Source organism: Pseudoliparis swirei, chromosome 9, assembly GCF_029220125.1.
Source record: "Pseudoliparis swirei isolate HS2019 ecotype Mariana Trench chromosome 9, NWPU_hadal_v1, whole genome shotgun sequence".
Lineage (NCBI taxonomy): Eukaryota > Metazoa > Chordata > Actinopteri > Perciformes > Liparidae > Pseudoliparis > Pseudoliparis swirei.
In genome coordinates, this window is record NC_079396.1 from 23064966 (window position 1) to 23083256 (window position 18291).

The 18291-nt window shown below is 45.2% G+C and overlaps 1 protein-coding gene across 3 annotated transcripts in view; it reads right to left on the reverse strand.

Moving 5' to 3' along the window:
- LOC130199471 (nuclear receptor coactivator 3-like) overlaps positions 1–6210 on the reverse strand; it is a 52142-nt gene extending 45932 nt beyond the window's left edge. For all 3 annotated transcript variants that reach the window (XM_056422988.1, XM_056422989.1, XM_056422987.1), the window contains exon 1: positions 6033–6210. The gene's annotated coding sequence lies outside the window, so the exon portion shown is untranslated. The remainder of the gene's footprint in view (positions 1–6032) is intronic.
- Between the last annotated feature and the right edge of the window lie 12081 nt (positions 6211–18291).

Consider the following 18291-nt stretch of genomic DNA (forward strand, 5'->3'; position numbering starts at 1 on the left):
TCCGCGTCTACCGGACGCTCCGCCGTGACGTTCACGTCCCCCTCGGGATGAATCCGTCGACACTTTGGTTGGTTTATAAAAAATAAATAATTCCCGTCCCCGTCAGCTGTACTGCGAGGAGCTAATGTTAGCGTGTTAACAGTTCACGCGCCTCACAACTGAGCCATCGGCCACCGAGATGTCATTCGACCCGATTTCACACAGCGTGTGGAACGTGGCAATGCACCTGCAAGATTGCCGCCATCCACACAATGTAATGGGAGTCTTTCAGGTTCTGTCATGTGTGCTGCGCCGAGTCCAGTCAGCGCCGGCTGACATGCAGCAGAGCCCCCGAGGGAGGCGGCAGCCCCCGGAGGAGAGGAGGAGGTGGAAGAAGAAGAAGCCCCAGGTAGCCTCACAGCATTGCACCATGAGAGAAAGGAAGACACAAAGCCAAGTTCTGCTGCTCGCTTCTTCTCTAGACACCATATATATCTCTCTCTCTCTTCCTCTCTCCCCTTCTCTCTCTCTCTCTCCCTCTCTCCCACTGACCAGCTAAATATTTTATCAGCTGGCAAAAGAATCTACAAGGCTGAAGGCCAGGGGTTCTTTTTTGTTTGTTTCTTGAATTGAAGAAGGTATGTGTGTGTGTGTGTGTGTGTGTGTGTGTCTGTGTTAGAGGAGGAGGAGGGGGATCGGAGGTTGTTCACCACAGAAGTGCTTTGGATTGGTCACTTTGAAGTAGTTACTCCGTTTCTCTTCCCTCTCTCCGTGTGCACGCCGCTCGGTTCAGAACGGGATGAACGACCTTGAGCAGGCGCGCAGGGCTGTGTTGCCATGGCAACGAAGCCTCGCGCAACCAGTAACAGCTGGATGCAACAGCACTCCCTGAATTTTAGCGGGAGTCGCCACGTTAATAAAACGACTCTCCACGTCTCCTCCCCCCCCCCTTCTCTCCTCCTCCTCCTCCTCCTCCTCACTATCTATCCCCCCCCCTCCTTTGTCTCTCTCACACACACTGACACACACACACTTACTTGTACCAACACAAAAAAACGCCACGGCTGTACAAAGACAATATGTTTGATGTTAACACCCAACCGAATTAACCTGTTTTGCTTAAGTGCTGTGATGATTCAGACGTATAGCGCGTGGAGTCCGGGGCGACACCTCGCCGCATACCTCGAGAAAGAAACGCGACGACGACAACAAGACGAACACCCGATCAGGAGGAGGAGAAAAAAAGGACAGAAATCAAGAGTGAACCCCCGAGTTACTAAACAAAAACCACAGAGGAGGGAGAAGCGCACACTGAGATGGTCACTTGACATTCCTCTCACAGACGAAAAAGCTGCTCTCGGGAAAAAAAGCAGCGGAGGACACGAGCTGCACGGAGACAATCTCAGGAAAAGAAACAGAAACCGAGGAATCGACAGCGCATCAGCTCATCCCTCCGACTCGGTTCGATACTTTAGTTATTCCATCACAGACGTGGGTATAAAAACACTTTTCAGTGCCTTAACTTTCCCCCTTAAAATATGTACACCCATTAAAAAAATAATAATTTCAACTTTATTTCCAAACGGCGGAATTTACTGACACAACACTTGGGATCAATTCTCAGCCCAAAGGAAGGACGTGACCCGTGTTGGCTGTTCGTCTGATTGGGTCACCTGTTGTTAAGTGACCTAGTTCCACGACTCGATCCAGACCAGTGTTTACCTGAACAAAAGAAGGACAACACAAACATCACTCAATAACATTTCAGAATGTAGTCCTGTCGGAATTATTTGATCATCAATTAATTTTTGTTCAGCAAAATAATTGGGAGAAATGCCAATCATCCAAGTCCGAGATAATATCCTCAAATTGACAGGCAAACGGGATCAAAGTTAAATATATTACATGTATAACTAGAACGGGCAGTTGGTAGAGCACATACCTTCGCATATCACAAGATTGGGCATTGAATTATGAACATTTTGGCATTAGTTGCATGCCAATTGGATAAAAATTGACCGCGCTATGGTAAAAAGACGATTTTGACCTTTTCGTGACCTTGACCTTGACCTTTGACCCGATCGATATCAAAATCTTATCAAATGGTCCCCGGATAATAACCAATCATCCCACCAAATTTCATGCGATTCAGTTTAATACTTTTTGAGTTATGCGAATAACACGCACGCACGCATACAAATAAATACACGGCGATCAAAACATAACCTCTAAATATCCTTTAAATCTTTTTTTTTATCAGAAAAGTTGTTCACATCCATCACTGGAACTGCTTGGCGTTGGAAAACAAGCGTGAACACGGGTGTCTTTAATAACATTATGGCGACCAATGAATTTACAAACAAGTAAGACCAGCAATTTTCCAATCAGTTTTCATGGCGGTCTTTGGATTTATTCGAAGATATCCTGGAGTAATGTCTCGCCGAGCAGGGGAGCAAGTCGCTCTCCCTGGCTTTTGCCAACCACGGGTGCTTTTAGTGCATGTTGGTGCATGTTAGTGCATGTGAGCGTGCCCCGCTGGCTAATTGACGGCCGCCACTTTGCAGCGTTCTCATAGGGCGGTTCCAGCTGAGTCGCACCCAACTCTGGTTTCCACTCGGGTAAACACGTGTCAGTCGGGGTTTGCACCGTTAGCACCGCTAGCGATGAGCTGACTCCTCCGGTATTTCGATGTTTTCTTTTCTAAGATGATTTTGGTTGTTGTTGTTGTTGTGCAGCGTGTGCAGTTTTAGCCTCAGGCTTTAGCAATATGTCATGTATGCAGCTCTCAATTGCATATTAAAGAAACATTTTTTTTTAAACAGGTTTAAAAGTAGAGTACTCCCCCATTATTACTGTAAACTGCACATGTACTGTTCTAATGAAAGACAGCTATAGCGACTGTAACTGAGGGGGGGGGCGGGGCTTAGCAAAAAATCAGACCGGTAGGTACTGATATGAATCTGAATTCTGGCAGTTTGCCAAAAGGTCTTGATATGAATCAGAATTTTGGCAATTTGCCAAAATGTTATTATTTGTTTCATTTATTGAAATAATGTCTCTATTCCTCAAAGCAAGGTGTTGGAAAAACTATCAAATCAAGTGTGTGTATATGTGTGTGTGAAGTTCTTAAAGTAAAACAAGAGAAAAGACCCCTCCTCCTCCAACAGAATGAAATCAGTGAGAGCTGGTGAAGATTAATTCTTATTTAACCAATCCTGACACATGGTAGACCCACCCGCCCCCCCAACAGTTCATCTCACTGCACTGCAGATGGGGGAGGCAGGGACCAGCGAGGGGCACACAGACACCACGGAGACAGGTAGACTCTTTGTGGCGTTTTTTCCCCCCCCGACGACACAAAGAGGGAGCAGTCCGAAAAAACACTTCCCGATTCCACAAGAGAGTCGAGAGACGCAGAGGCAAAATAGAGAAAAGACACAAAAGACAAAAATGCAGAGTAGAATTCCACAACAAGAGGCGCCACCTGAGCTCCTCCCAATACGAGACACACACCCCTCCTCCTCCTCTTCCTCCTCCACACACACTGCTTCCCATGCTGCTGTGTGAAGTCCTGCTTTCCTCGCTCAGCCTTATGAGCCCCCAGCGCCTGACCCAGTCACTCCCCCCCCACCCCATCATTCAGCCAACATCATGCCTCACTGTCCACCATCCGCTGAGCGAAGACCCCTCGCGGGCCCCGAGCAGCTTGCCCCACGCCCCTCCATTCCTCGCGAGCAGGTTGCAGGTCCGCACGCGTGCAGAGGGACCCGGGCCAGAGCCGACTGTACGTCCGTCAGGAGACGGTTGCCATGGCGTCTCGTCACCGCTCCCTCACACGCCGTGGTTCAGCCGTATGGAGCTGCAGCAGTTTAGTCGATTCAACGACGTTTAATTTCCAATAATTTAGAAAATAGATGAATTGTTTAACCCCTTGACGAGCAGCGGCTGGTTGAATCACTCACTGGAGAGCTCACGATAGAGATATTAAATAAGCAGACAGTGAGACAAGAAGCCCGATGTCACCGCCACGGCATTTTGGAATATGTGTTCGTACAAAACAGAGCCGTAACAAAGACATAAAGAATTAGCGAGGCTGCCACTTCTCAGTCGGTCAGTGCACTCGTCAGCCGTTTTGTCCTTTTCATGCACAATGATTCATTTCCGAGACTCTTGTTAAACACATTTCTGGGGAACACAAGTTGAGAGCGGGGCTTTTTGTGTGATTCTTTTTGGAGAAATTCACTGAAGCAGACGATTTAAAAATCAGCGAATCGCCACAATTGTATAAGTCTTATTAAGAATGTCTTTGTCCGAAGACAGCTCTAATATTTTAGATGTGTGGATTTGCTTCATCACCATTTTGGCTTATACTGACTTTTCGATTGCACATTTTTTAGAAGGGGTTATATTCGGTGTTTAATAAAGTAATTTATCATTCAAAAACTTTAACCATTCTTTGATTGCGGCTTCTCTCAACGTGAGCATGTGCTGCTTTTCTCTTTTGTATAGCACTGTTAACAGATACACTGTAAACCTCGCTTTGGGGTTTTGGACTGGTGGTCGCACTAAATACGACATCTAAAAAGATGTCAGCTTGGACTCTGGGAAACCGCGATGGATATTTACTTTCCTCATAATACATAGATTATAAATTACGACATAAGGCATTAATCAGTGGTTGCAGCCTAAATCAGCCACAAGGGGGATACAAACGAAATGTACACACACACACGTCTGTGTAATTAACTCAACCACACATCCCTCACGTGTCCACACTGACACACAACACCCATCTGCAACGCGTCCATTCAACTGCTGTTTACACACACTGAAGAGCAGCCTGCTATTATCCAGTGGGAGCAGGTATTGTGAGCCAGGGCCCCGGCGTCGTGCTCAAGGACGTGGTGCTTTTTCACACGCACGTACACGTACACACAAACGGCTCACGGCTGCTTCAGGGAGAGAATCGTGGTGCCTTCAGGGTTACAGGACAGCGTGAGAGTGTGTGTGAGTGTGAGCGTGTGTTCACGAAGCGCACACGGGGCCACGTTGCTGCCCCCTGCAGAAACACAGTGCAGACGCAGTAAGGATGAGGCAGACGACAGGAGTGGTGGATGAAGGAGACCTAAGTAGGGGATAACAGGAGCACGGCGACCATTCACGACTTCACCTCACGCATGTACAGCCAATGCGCGCGTCTCTCTCTCTCTCTCTCTCTCTCTCTCTCTCTCTCTCTCTCTCTCTCTCTCTCTCTCTCTCTCTCTCTCTCTCTCTCTCTCTCTCTCTCGGCGGTCAGCGTCGTCTCGTCTGCCTCTTCCCACATGGCATGTCTGTAGTAACCCGGTAAAGACACACCGGTATTCTCGTTAAATAAACAAAAGAACACGCTGCACGTGACACACGGTTGATCACGTCTGCGTGCGTTTGATCAACAAACCCTTCGGACCAGATCCCCCCCCCCCCACCCCCTACCCCCTCTCTCCGCTCATGTTGAGACAGAGTCAGGATCAGCTGTTGGGCAGCTTTCCTCCAGACGGTCGCGACGAGAGAAAATACCCCCCAAAATGAGTTAATAACGCGTGCGTTTACGCGTTAGTACGCGAGTGTTCACGCGCGTGTGTGATCTCGCCCCCCACACACCCCTCAAACAAAACAAAACTTCCAGATGCTCTGGAAACACTTCTGTGACCCCCCACCCCCCACCAGCTTGTGCGTAAAACCGGCCAGCTTGTTCCTGCGTGATCAAGTTATTAAGTTGATCCAAAAAGCAAGCATCGCAAAAAAACGAGCACAAAAAGGTGACACGCGAAGGGGACGCCTCGCGTGCACTTCGCCGCGGCGACGAACGTGTCGGTAAGTCTCTCGCTGTCATGGACTAGATGACCGTGCACTGTGCCCTACGCGCCGTAGCGATGCCAATATGGTGTGTGCACCGGCGCTGGGAACACACACAAGTCGGTACATTTCCGTCCTCTATCGAAATGCAAAAAACGGAACGCAAAGTCGCGTGAGATCCGCCGGGCTGCTTCGCAAACCTCGCCGCGCGAGCTTACCTTGCGGACGTGTCGCTCTGCCGGGGGATCGATACCAGTTCTTCTTTACACCATTAAACTCTCCGCCATCTTCGGCACTGTTTGTTTAAATGGGAAACACTCCCGAAACCCAAGAAGCCAGTTCTGTAAGTTGGGGCGTCGCGGGGGCTGCTGGGTAACGGAGTTCGCTAGGGTTGGAGCGCCGCGCTGCCGGCCGCGTTGTCACAACCCGGACACGGACTACAGGGTTGACTCCAACCACACACCGCAGAGAGGGGGGCGTGGCGGGGAAGGGAGGGGGGCGGAGGTAGAGGTGGCGTTTTGGAGGTAGAGAAACGGGCACCGTCTCTTGTCTAGCAGCCTGCAGACGGATGTCAGCAGCGGCGATACCAGCGCGGAGGTGACACAGTGTGTATTTCCAGTTAACTGACATGCAAACACGGAATGGTTTGCTTCGTGGGGACTGGAGGCGAAAAAGAAGAGAAAAGAAAGGAGGGAAAAAAATGGGGAAAAATAAATAAAGCACCAGACTCTTTTTCACCCCCCCCCGCCAAAAAAAGGCGTTTAGCTGGAAGGGGGTGCCACACACAACCTGACGTCCTAAACTTGCAAGTACATAAATAAAAAAATCCTTATCTGATGAAGATGAGTTGGTCTCTTTGGATGAATTAAAGTAGTTTTTTATGTCACTGCCATGGACCATACCAGTGGTTTTGCACGTTTTACCCAATGCCACTTACAGACAAGCATTTTGTAAAAATAAACACATTATGCTTTTTATGTTTTAGACATTTTAATGTAGGTCTACCGATCCAGTTTCAATAAATGTCCTTACATTATTAGACGAGAGATTCGACTTGTTTGTGGAGTAGCTTCATCTTGCCTTCTAACCAGAAGTGCAAAAGGCAGGAAAGTGAAGAGTAATGTACATAATATATGTCCTGATAAATAAAATAGACAGCAAGGCGTTGATAAGAACACGCTGGTCATAAAGCTGCGGCAGAAAATGATAAATGTCTCGCTGTGTATATAAACTTGATGAGGTTGTCAATATTTGTGTACGTTCCCTCACAGCACTGTAAAGCTTTCATGTTAGAACAATTGATGTTTTACCTTGTGACCTCTCGTCAAAGGTTGTGTCATAATTGTATGAGCTCTGAGCACTTTTTATTGATTGATTAGGTTTTACAGCCCCAAAGAGGTAAAGCCATCCGATATGTGACAAGAAAATGGAAGAAATAAGAAACTTTCTCTTCTTATGGAGCAGATATGTATTTTTCAAATGAGTAGTCATCCAATAATATAATAAACATCATACACATACAAACGAGTATTTTACTTTTCTTCTTGTATATTTAATATATATATATACATTGATGCTCATACATTAGTATAAAGTACATTTTTAAATGCATATCATTGACTTGTAACTGTATTTCTGCACTGTGGTATTGCCACTTTTACTTAGATCAAAATATCTATGTTCTTCTTTCACCCATGGTTATGAATAATCTATAATATTATTAGCATCATGATTTTCTCTAAATTCATCTATATTTTCTTTTTCTTGGATACTTACTGTCTGTAACTGTTATTTTGTTGTGAGTGAAATGTAAAGTGTGAATAATCCTAACTATACCAATATGGTGGTATTTTATGAAATATGTACTTTCATGTTTACATCATGAAATAATATCATGCTTTAAATCATATTCATTCACATGGAACACGTGGTGCATTAACACATCTTGAAAACAAATATTAAATTCACAATAGAGATATTACGTGCACCTGTATCTCACCCTTCTATCAAAACTCAGATTTTTCTTCCTCGTGGAACAGACAAATGCAAAATGTCACTTCTTGTCACAGGAGCCGGCCTTCTGTCCCCCCCCCATCCCCCCATCTCTTATAGATGAGGACCATATGCGGGCTCCGTGTGTGAGCTGGCAGGGTCGGCGTGGCGCGGTGACGTCTGGAGCCGCGCGGCCTATGAACCGGTCGGCTGCCAAGACACGCGAGGCAGCGAGAAACCGTCTCTATGGTGATGCCAGGCGGACAAGAGCACAGATAGATTGACAGTCACACACACACACACACACAATGAGCAAGGAGCCTGTTGTGTCAATGACAGTGGGGATGAAATATGAAAACTGGAAGGTGAGAGTGAGAAGTGAGACAAGATGATGACACAGTGGAGTTTAGTTTGAGGCCGTTTACGAAGACGCAGAGACGAGATCACAGATCATGATAAATGGTGCCTATTGCCTGAAGGGAAGCGTATGGGTGTTAAAGACACACTAAGTATGAAAAAGGGAGAGAAGGAGCGGAGTGGTGGAGGAGAGGAAGCGTCGTAGCTTGAAGGAACACAGGCGGAGCGAAGATGAGGTAAAACTACACCGTGTGAGAGTGAGGGAAGGAGATGAGGGAAGGAGATGAGTGTACGAGACGATACGGGGAGCGCGGAGATGTTGAAATGGGGTTGTGGAGAAGGCTTAAAGCAATTAGCCTCGTGTCAGGCATAATTCATCAGGCTAAACGAAAAGAACCGCGAAGGAGAAGAACGTGATTATAATATAAGGAGGAGGGATGCAACATTTGTTTTTTTACTTTTCTTGGAAAGCAAAAGATTAGTAAGATCCCTAGAATTGTGTTTCAGTTGAACTTCTATTTCTGATGAAATGTGAAGTTTTTTCTGTTAGATACACAAAGAAAAAGAAGAAAAAACAACAACCACTCAAACCAATGTGTGAATGCTGCATGTTGTACTGTAGCCCTGTAACACACACAGTCACACACTCAAAAGACGCGATACAGTGATAAGTCCTAGCCAAAGGATTTAGAAGTGTAAGCCTCCTTTAAAATAAATGAAGACTTGGAGCACATCCCGAGGCCACCGGCTGATTGCAGTGAACCAATAAGGCGTCAAATCTAAATGCAGAGATTATGAGAATCAGAAACGGCTTTATTGCCAAGTTGGTTGGCACGTGCAAGGACGACAATAAACACAGCAACTTGTGCCAGGATATAGACTATAGAATAGTAAAATTCTAAATGTGAACAATGTCAGAAAAACGTAAATAAATACATACGTTTTTAGAAGTGGAAGATACGTTTTTTTGGCGGGAAGGTGCAGGGGTAAACATACAGCTGTGGACACGGTGCCTGCAGCAAAATGTATTTTAGCCTTTTTCTTTTTTTTTTAAAGGTCCGTCTGAAGTAATCGATATCCGTTTAAGTGTACAATATATGTAGAATACTCTCACCGCCCTCATCGATGGGGAGCCAAACTGAAAATTAAACGTATCTACGCTTCTTCTCAAAGCCGCGAGTGTAATGGTTCCAGGTACTGGAACCCAAAAGCACGACAAACAGGAATGCAGGAGGAGGCTGTTTACTTAGGCCACATTTACACATAGCCGGGTATTCACAGAAACGAATATTTCTGCCCCTCCGTTTTCAAAAATAACGTCGTACACACAAGGTCGTTTTCAAAAAAGTTTCTGTTTATATGAACCCACATAAATACGCCCCCGGGCGCCATCATAACTATGCCAAACCTGTAGTCGGCAGTGTAACGAGAAGGATAAAGACATGCAAACCAATCAGAATTCTCAAAATCAACAACAACTACGAAAAACACGATCAAACTTCCTTTTCCTTTAGAGAGTAAATATGGCGCGAGGTTCATTTGTATGGACAGACAGCGAAGTGGAGCTGCTGCTTTGAGTCGCCTTAGATTATAAGGCAAATAAAGCACTCGATAATGTGGATTGGGAATCATGCCAAACTAAAGATAGGGACATGTTGGCATTGTTCTTAGAACAGTACCCGTCCGAGACCTCCGAGGAGTATCCTCATGTCAAGGAGGAAATAACTCGGGCGCACCTAAGCAAACTAACTGTAAACATAGGACGCTCACATGACGTGAAGCATTTTTAGTCGCATACTGTGACGTTTGACAACCTAAAACTCCGTTTGACCTAGTTCACACGCAAACACAAAAACTGAGTTTTCAGAAATCTCCACTTTGGCCGGAGTTTTTAGAAATGATCGTTTTCCGTGATAAAACCTCCGTTTGTGTAAATGAAAGGCCAAAACGCATGAAAATATATGCGTTTTCCCATCGTGTAAACGGGGTCTTAATCTTTCAGGCAGGGTCAAAACCAGGTGGTCTGTCAAACAGGGCAACAAATCCAAAAGGGGGCAGGCAAAAATCCCAAGTCGGGTGAACAGGGAAACATGGTCGTAACAGGCAGATCAGAACTAGTACTAGGAATTTGCTGGAAAGTTTGCCGGTGAAACACAAGACAATCTGACAGAGGACAAGCGGAAGTGAGGGAGCTAAATAGTGAGGGACTAATGAGGGGATGGGCTGCAGGTGAGAAGGGCGTGAGGACCAGGTGAAGGGAATGAGGGACTAACGAGGTGAGGGGCTGCAGGTGAGAAGGGCGTGAGGACCAGGTGAAGGGAATGAGGGACTAATGAGGGGAGGGGCTGCAGGTGAGAAGGGCGTGAGGACCAGGTGAAGGGAATGAGGGACTAACGAGGGGAGGGGCTGCAGGTGAGAAGGGCGTGAGGACCAGGTGAAGGGAATGAGGGACTAATGAGGGGAGGGGCTGCAGGTGAGAAGGGCGTGAGGACCAGGTGAAGGGAATGAGGGACTAACGAGGTGAGGATGACAGGATCTGGAATGACAGGAGAGTTAATTAAACATGTAAGCAGGATGAATTTAACTAGGAAGGTGGGGAATTCGTGACAGCGAGACTCCTTTGATGAAACACAACATTTAAATGTCCCTTTCGGTTCGCTTCACGTGTTGAAATAATATTCTAAATATAGCGTACACTGAAGCTGAAGTTGATCTTTTAGGCGTCTAAAATTGTCCACGTCCTTTTTCTTGGAACTCCCGTCTGCCGTCCGGTCATATGCCGGCTACTGATGAGCAGCTCGTACAAACCCCACGCCACGTGTCACTTTAATGTCACATTGAGGAACACGCCGCCCTTCACAGTGACCTTCATGACGAGCTGCACTTTTCTCTGCCGACCTTTTCATGTTATTTAATGTCATGGATATCTCTCGCATGTGTAACGATGGGAACTGTTGCAATCGAGAGAAAGCTGTCACACGGATGCTGCGACTCGTGACCGGAGCACGGAACACTGTGTGCCAGAGAGGGCCACGGACCCCCTTTTGCAGCCGACGTCATCAGCATGGACGTGCACGTTGCCAGGCACGTGCACAGACATTTTGGGGCGCAGGTGCTCAAACCCCAAAAAAAGGGCACCCATCGGCAAAATGATTTTTCTTTTAATCACTGTAACTTGAAGTTGTTGCCACGAAACACATTGTGTCATGAGACATGAGAGCTGAACAAAATGACATATTACAATTTGTTTTTATATACAAAACAATAGGAGCGACAAAATGCCATTATAATAAACGACTTACTAACCTCGCTCGCTCGACTGAAAAGAGTAAACGCAAGAATAAACAACACTTGTAATAACTACTAACCCAGCGTGAGGTCATGCCAGGAAATATCAGACTGAGGCTTTATAACGTTTTCACGGAAGTCTGATATTTCCCCTCATGACCTCGTGAGCGCCGCGGAGCAGGTCGAGGCGAAATTCTCACAATAACTCCAATAAATGCCCCGACAGATATCCAAACACATTTGGGGGGAATTGATGACAGAGAGAGTAACTTATTCTGAAATACTGATCATGAAGAAAAAATGTGTCTCCAGCAAAAAAGGGCACTTTTCTCATCGAGGGCAAAAGGGCTGGTGCTTGAGCACCACGAGGGGTCCATCTGTGCACGTGCCTGCACGTTGCCACAGGAAGTGGCGTTTTTTCCCCCGGTTGCTGCACGTGTTTTTCGCTTGTCAGAATGAAAATGCCGACAGCCGGCCTCAAGTTCTACAGACGTTCCGGCACACGGCCGTTTTCCAGAAGCGACCGGTGTGTTTGTTTGTCTCTGCTGTAGAAAAAAAATAAACACACACGGGTGTGTTGTTTAAAAATTGGTAGAGGGCCTTTTTTTTTTACGAGGACGACGACGCGCCGTCCACGCTCGTCTAATACCAACGCTCGGTCAGAGACCCTCGACGTCCCCGATTCTCCAAGTCCACAATTCCTTTTTGCCTTTTCCCGACTTAAAAGAACATTTGAAGCAGCACTGACGGCGGCGATGCTATTGTTGGACGATAAAGTCTGAGGGTTGTTTCAGAGTTTGCGTTCAAATAATCTCATTTTGATATATTCCTTGGAAGTATGAACAGCTTTTAAGAACATCTGCCTGTTTTTGGTTTTGTTTTCGAGCGACTAGGAAACTATTTATTTCTTTTTGGAGTGAAAGACTTCATTATTCCTTTTCCTGATGAAACAGTGGAGAATTGTTTCTCTATAGCCGGCTGGCTTCAGGTTGCAGTTCCACCAGATTTAAAAACACATTATTTTGGGACTTATTGTCCATCATTTGGAAAACTAACGTAGGGATGCCTAATGTTAAAAGAACATGAAATGTGATGTGAAGAAACGCACATACAGTCTTTACCAGCATTGAGTCTTGTGTCTTCACAATACGACTTGACCATAACCCTCAAAGAGACGGTAAAATACACTTACGGGCTATAATCAGTCTGGGAGATGTTTACAGTGCGGACAGAAAGATGTATCATACTTAAATTTCCATCATAACAGTTATTGTTGAGCGGGAATTTAAGGGGACTGCGGAGAGAGAGAGTTGTGGGAAGGTGAGAGGAAGAGGAAGAGGGAAGCTGTTTAAAATTCAGAACAGGTAGGAACGAGGCTTCAGGAGGGTAGTGAAACAGCACACACACACACACACACACACACAGACGTGAGACATGGGGGGAGAAAAGAGGCAACCCATATGCAGAAAATACTGTTGCAATTTGGACTCTGAAGCCGAGTTGAAGAAGGTTCAGAGGTGACCTCGACTATGTACACACGGTTTGGTGTTGGCTCATTTGCATGGATATGTATATACAGGACTGTCTCAGAAAATTAGAATATTGTGATGAAGTTCTTTATTTTCTGTAATGCAATTAAAAAAACAAAAATGTCATGCATTCTGGATTCATTACAAATCAACTGAAATATTGCAAGCCTTTTATTCTGATTTATTGCTGATTATGGCTTACAGCTTAAGAAAACTAAAATATCCTATCTCTAAATATTAGAATATCATGAAAAAGTATACTAGTAGGGTATTAAACAAATCACTTGAATTGTCTAATTAACTCGAAACACCTGCAAGGGTTTCCTGAGCCTTGACAAACACTCAGCTGTTATAAATCTTTTTTTTACTTGGTCTGAGGAAATATTAAAATTTTATGAGATAGGATTTTAGAGTTTTCTTAAGCTGTAAACCATAATCAGCAATATTAAAAGAATAAAAGGCTTGCAATATTTCAGTTGATTTGTAATGAATCCAGAATGCATGACATTTTTGTTTTTTTAATTGCATTACAGAAAATAAAGAACTTTATCACAATATTCTAATTTTCTGAGACAGTCCTGTATATATATTAGGGCTGTCAATCGATTAAAAAAAATTAACTAATTAATCGCACAGTTTGAAATTGCGATTAATTAATCGCGATTAATCGCGATTAATCGCAATTACAAGTTAAAAGTTAAAAGTTCATTCTTTTTAAAGACAAAACTTCACACAGAGCTGTGTTTTCAAAGGGGCTCCTACATATACAGTGCCAGCGAGGTATTTAATATCGTGGATGATAAATTGTTTCTTCAGTGAAACATCAGATTAGTAAAAAAAAAAAATATATTTAGACCCCATTGGTCCTGTCATCTTTAACATTGAACACAGCAGAACCAGTGGCCTTGGTAACTGACTGACATTCAAATATGTCACGTTAACCCTCTGGAGGCTGGGCTCATTTTATACATTTTACAAACAAACAAAAATTCACCGTTTAACCCTTATGTTGCCTTCGGGTCATTTTGACCCGAATCAATATTACACCCTCCTGCCGCCTTCAGGTTAATTTGACCCCATTCAATGTTTAATGTCGGTGTTCTTTCGGTAGTCAACAAACAAACATAAAGTGTCTCACACTTAAACTTGGAAAACAATATTAATTCTAATAATTTTCTGGAGGTTTTAATTGCTGGTGTCAAATTGAACCCAAAGGGTAAAATATGTTAGTAAATATAAAGGTAACAGGAGGGTGAAACATTGAATCGGGTCAAAATGACCCAAAGGCGGGGGGTGGGTTAAATATTTAATCGGGTCAAAATGACCCGAAGGCAAAACAAGGGTTAAAAGTGTTTCTCTTCTTTTTAAACACAAAACTTCACACAGAGCTGTGTTTTCAAAGAGGCTCCTACATATAAAGTGCCAGCGAGGTATTTAATATCGTGGATGATAAATTGTTTCTTCAGTGAAACATCAGATTAGTAAAAAAAAGAAGTATATTGAGACCCCATTGGTCCTGTCATCTTTAACACTGAACAGCAGAACCAGTGGCCTTGGTAACTGACTGACATTCACATATGTCACGTTAACCCTCTGGAGGCTGGGCTCATTTTATACATTTTACAAAATAAATTAAATTCACCGTTTAAAGTTTTTTGCATGTGACACACCCCCACGTGTTTTACATCAAACATTCCAGAACAATCTCAGCTCTGAAATGAGCCTCATTGTCCTCGCGCCGTGTCCTCTGGTTCTCTGACTGAAAGGCTGCTAAATGAGCCTAACCTGTGAGGTGGGAGGTCCTTTGTGATTTACTGAGTGTTCATTGGTTTTTTTCCCCCCGAAATGTTGACAGACAAACGGATTGACCAATCACGTTGAAGGTTTCGTGTGACGAGTTCTTTCCGCGCCGCGTGTCCCGACACGTCGCCCTCCGTTCCTCTGTGTATCAGAGGGGGAGACGGGAGGAAGAAGGAGCAGGAGGAAATCCGACTGATTCATCCACGAGTTTAAACTGATTTCTGCTCCTTATTTTCGCGGAGAAATGATTGTTTTAAAAACGGAAACAGTGTCAAACCGTACTGCTGCCGTAAAAAAAAAAAAAAAAAAAAAAAAACTTGCGTTAATTGCGTTACAATATTTTAGTGCGTTAACGCGGCCAAATTAATCGCATAGATTAACGCGTTAACGCTGACAGCCCTAATATATATACATCATTTTTTTGGAACTATTCAAAAGCGAGGAACAATTACGCAGAATTATTCTGGAAGAAAGAGACAAGTAAGATAAACATAGGTGGAGTTGTGTTTAACAATTAGTTGGTCACACCTTTATAAATGCACCATACGCTCCTCTCTCCATTTAACCGTCAACTCTCTGCCTCCATTTGTGGTTGTGAAACATCCAATGCAAAATCAATACAACATGATTGATCAGATAGAGCAGAAACGGGGGGGCAGTCGTACATTCGGTGACTGGAAAGCCTCGAGGGACGACAACGTCGCTGTTTGGATGAAACAAAACCCTCAAAGGGAGAGGAATGGGGGGGGGGGGGCGATGCTGCATGCAGGGCATCGTGTGTTTTACCGTCCGTGTGGAAGTGTGCACAGACCGAGTGTTACCGAGCCAGCTCAGGCAACTGAGGAGCAGATGAGACTGTATAAACACACGTGACCCTGCTAGCGCCCTCAGCTGTCCCAGTTACAGGCTGGGCCGTGTGTGTGTGTGCGTGTGTGTGCGCGCGCACACACGTGTAGGTGGGTAAAGAAGACTCGTGTTCCAGATGCGCAGCTCGTCGGCCGCGTAAATCATATCCACGCTCCATTTTGTTGTTCATTTGTTCCGTGCCGCTCACTGTGGCAACGCTCGAGGCGAAAGCGACAAAAAACGCAGGTCATCGCTGGCTCGCACGCCACGAGAATACAATAGTGCAAAGAACCTTTTTAAAAGGTGCAATACACGCGATTCAGAGCATTGACACGGCAGCAAACAATCTGCTGTGGACAGATAGAGAGGAGTAATGTCTCTCCCTCCGAGTGTGTTGTAATCCGAGCTCCTCAAGATGTCCACCATTGTGCCTGTCCCCAAACACCCCAAGGTAACCTGCCTGAATGACTGGAGACCCGTAGCCCTCACCTCGATTGTCAGTAAATGCTTCGAGAGGTTGGTCAAGGACTTCATTTGTTCCATGTTGCCTGCCACGCTGGACCCATGGCAATTTGCATATCGTCAAAACAGATCCACCGACGACGCAATTGCCATGGCACTTCACACCGCCCTTTCCCACCTGGAGGGGAGGAACTGTTGTGTGCGAATGCTGGTTGTGGACTACAGCTCAGCGTTCAACACTATTGTTCCCGCCAAGCTCGACACCAAGCTCAGAGGTCTAGGCCTGCACTCTACCATGTGCAGCTGGATACTGGACTTCCTGTCGGGCCGCCGCCAGGTGGTGAGGATGGGCGGTACCACCTCAGAGCCGCTGACCCTCAACACGGGAGCCCCTCAGGGATGCGTGTTGAGCCCTCTCCTCTACTCCCTGTACACCCACGACTGCACGGCCATGCACAGCTCCAACGTCATCATCAAGTTTGCTGACGACACAACAGTGTTGGGGCTGATCACCGACGACGACGAGACAGCCTACAGGGAGGAGGTTGGATCACTGGTACAGTGGTGCCAGGAGAACAGCCTCGTCCTCAACGTCAAGAAGACCAAGGAGCTGATCGTGGACTACAGGAAGCGGAGAGGAGAGCACACCCCATCTCCATAGACGGAGTTGCAGTAGAGAGGTCAGCAGCTTCAAGTTCCTCGGCGTGCACATCTCCGAGGACCTCACATGGACCACGCACACCACTCACGTGGTGAAAAGGGCCCAACAACGCCTGTATTTCCTTAGGCGACTGAGGAAATTCAACATGGCCCCCCGCATCCTCAGAACATTCTACACCAGCACCATCGAGAGTGTTCTGACAGGTTGCATCACCGTCTGGTACGGGAACTGCACCGCCCTGGAGCGTAGGGCACTACAGAGGGTGGTGCGGTCGGCACAGTACATCGTTGGAGGTGAGCTTCCCTCCATCCTGGACATATACACCAAGCGGTGCGTGGCCAGGGCCAAACGGATGATGAAAGACAATAACCACCCCAGCCACAAACTGTTCACCCTTCTACCGTCAGGCAGGCGATACCGCAGTATCAAGTGCCGCACAAACAGACTGAGGGACAGCTTCTTCAGTCAGGCCATCAGGCTGCTGAACAAGGACTGAGACCCTCATTATCACTACACACCAGAACATATTCTGTGAATATCTATGGCCATGGTGTATATTTTATTACATTGTTTATATATATATATATTGTATATATATATTGTATGTATATACATATATATATATATATAGTCTCAAAAAGTGTATATTTTATTACATTGTTTTATATATATATATTGCCATGATGTATATTCTATTACATTGTTTTATATATATATTGTTAATACTTTCTTCTTTTTTCTGTGTGGATATTGTATAGTTTATTCTCATTCTTATTCTTTTTTTAGTCTGCTACTGCTGTCGGGTGTTTTGCACATAAGAATTTCACGAACCGATTATACTTGTATAAAAGGGGATGTGACAATAAAAACTTGAAACTTGAAACTTGAAACTCCTCCTTGGTTTGTTGACTTAGAGCATGCTAGCGCATGTGAGCGTGAGCGTTCCCCCCCCCCCCCCCTATTTATTTGTTTGCGTGTTATTCGCATAACTCAAAAAGTATTAAACCGAATCGCATGAAATTTGGTGGGATGATTGGTTATTATCCGGGGACCATTTGATTAGATTTTGGAATCGATCGGGTCAAAGGTCAAGGTCATGAAAAGGTACCAAAAAAGTGGCTGCGGCGAAAGTATGCGCTCTACCGAGTGCCCGTTCTAGTTGGATTTAGAGATGGCTGGCAAAGGAACCAAAACATAGAAAACTGAGTGTGCAACAGGATGCGGAGCCCTGCTTCTTCAAGTCCTGCAGCATTTCTCTCGCCGACGACACTCGATTAAGTCCCCGGTTATTCTCAGAACTGGCTCTGTGCTGCGCTCTCACTCAAATCTTGACTTTGAAGACTGATTTCCATTGAAATTTGCTCTGTGCCCTTTTAAATTGTTTTGCTATAAATGAACTTCCCACGCATTCATGCTTCGTCTCATTTGATTGCATCTTTGCCTTTTTTTGCCGAGCTTTTACTAAATGAGAATGTGTTCTAAACTGTCATGTCTGATTAAAAACAGGCACATAAACATGCACACACTAAATTATAGAAAGCT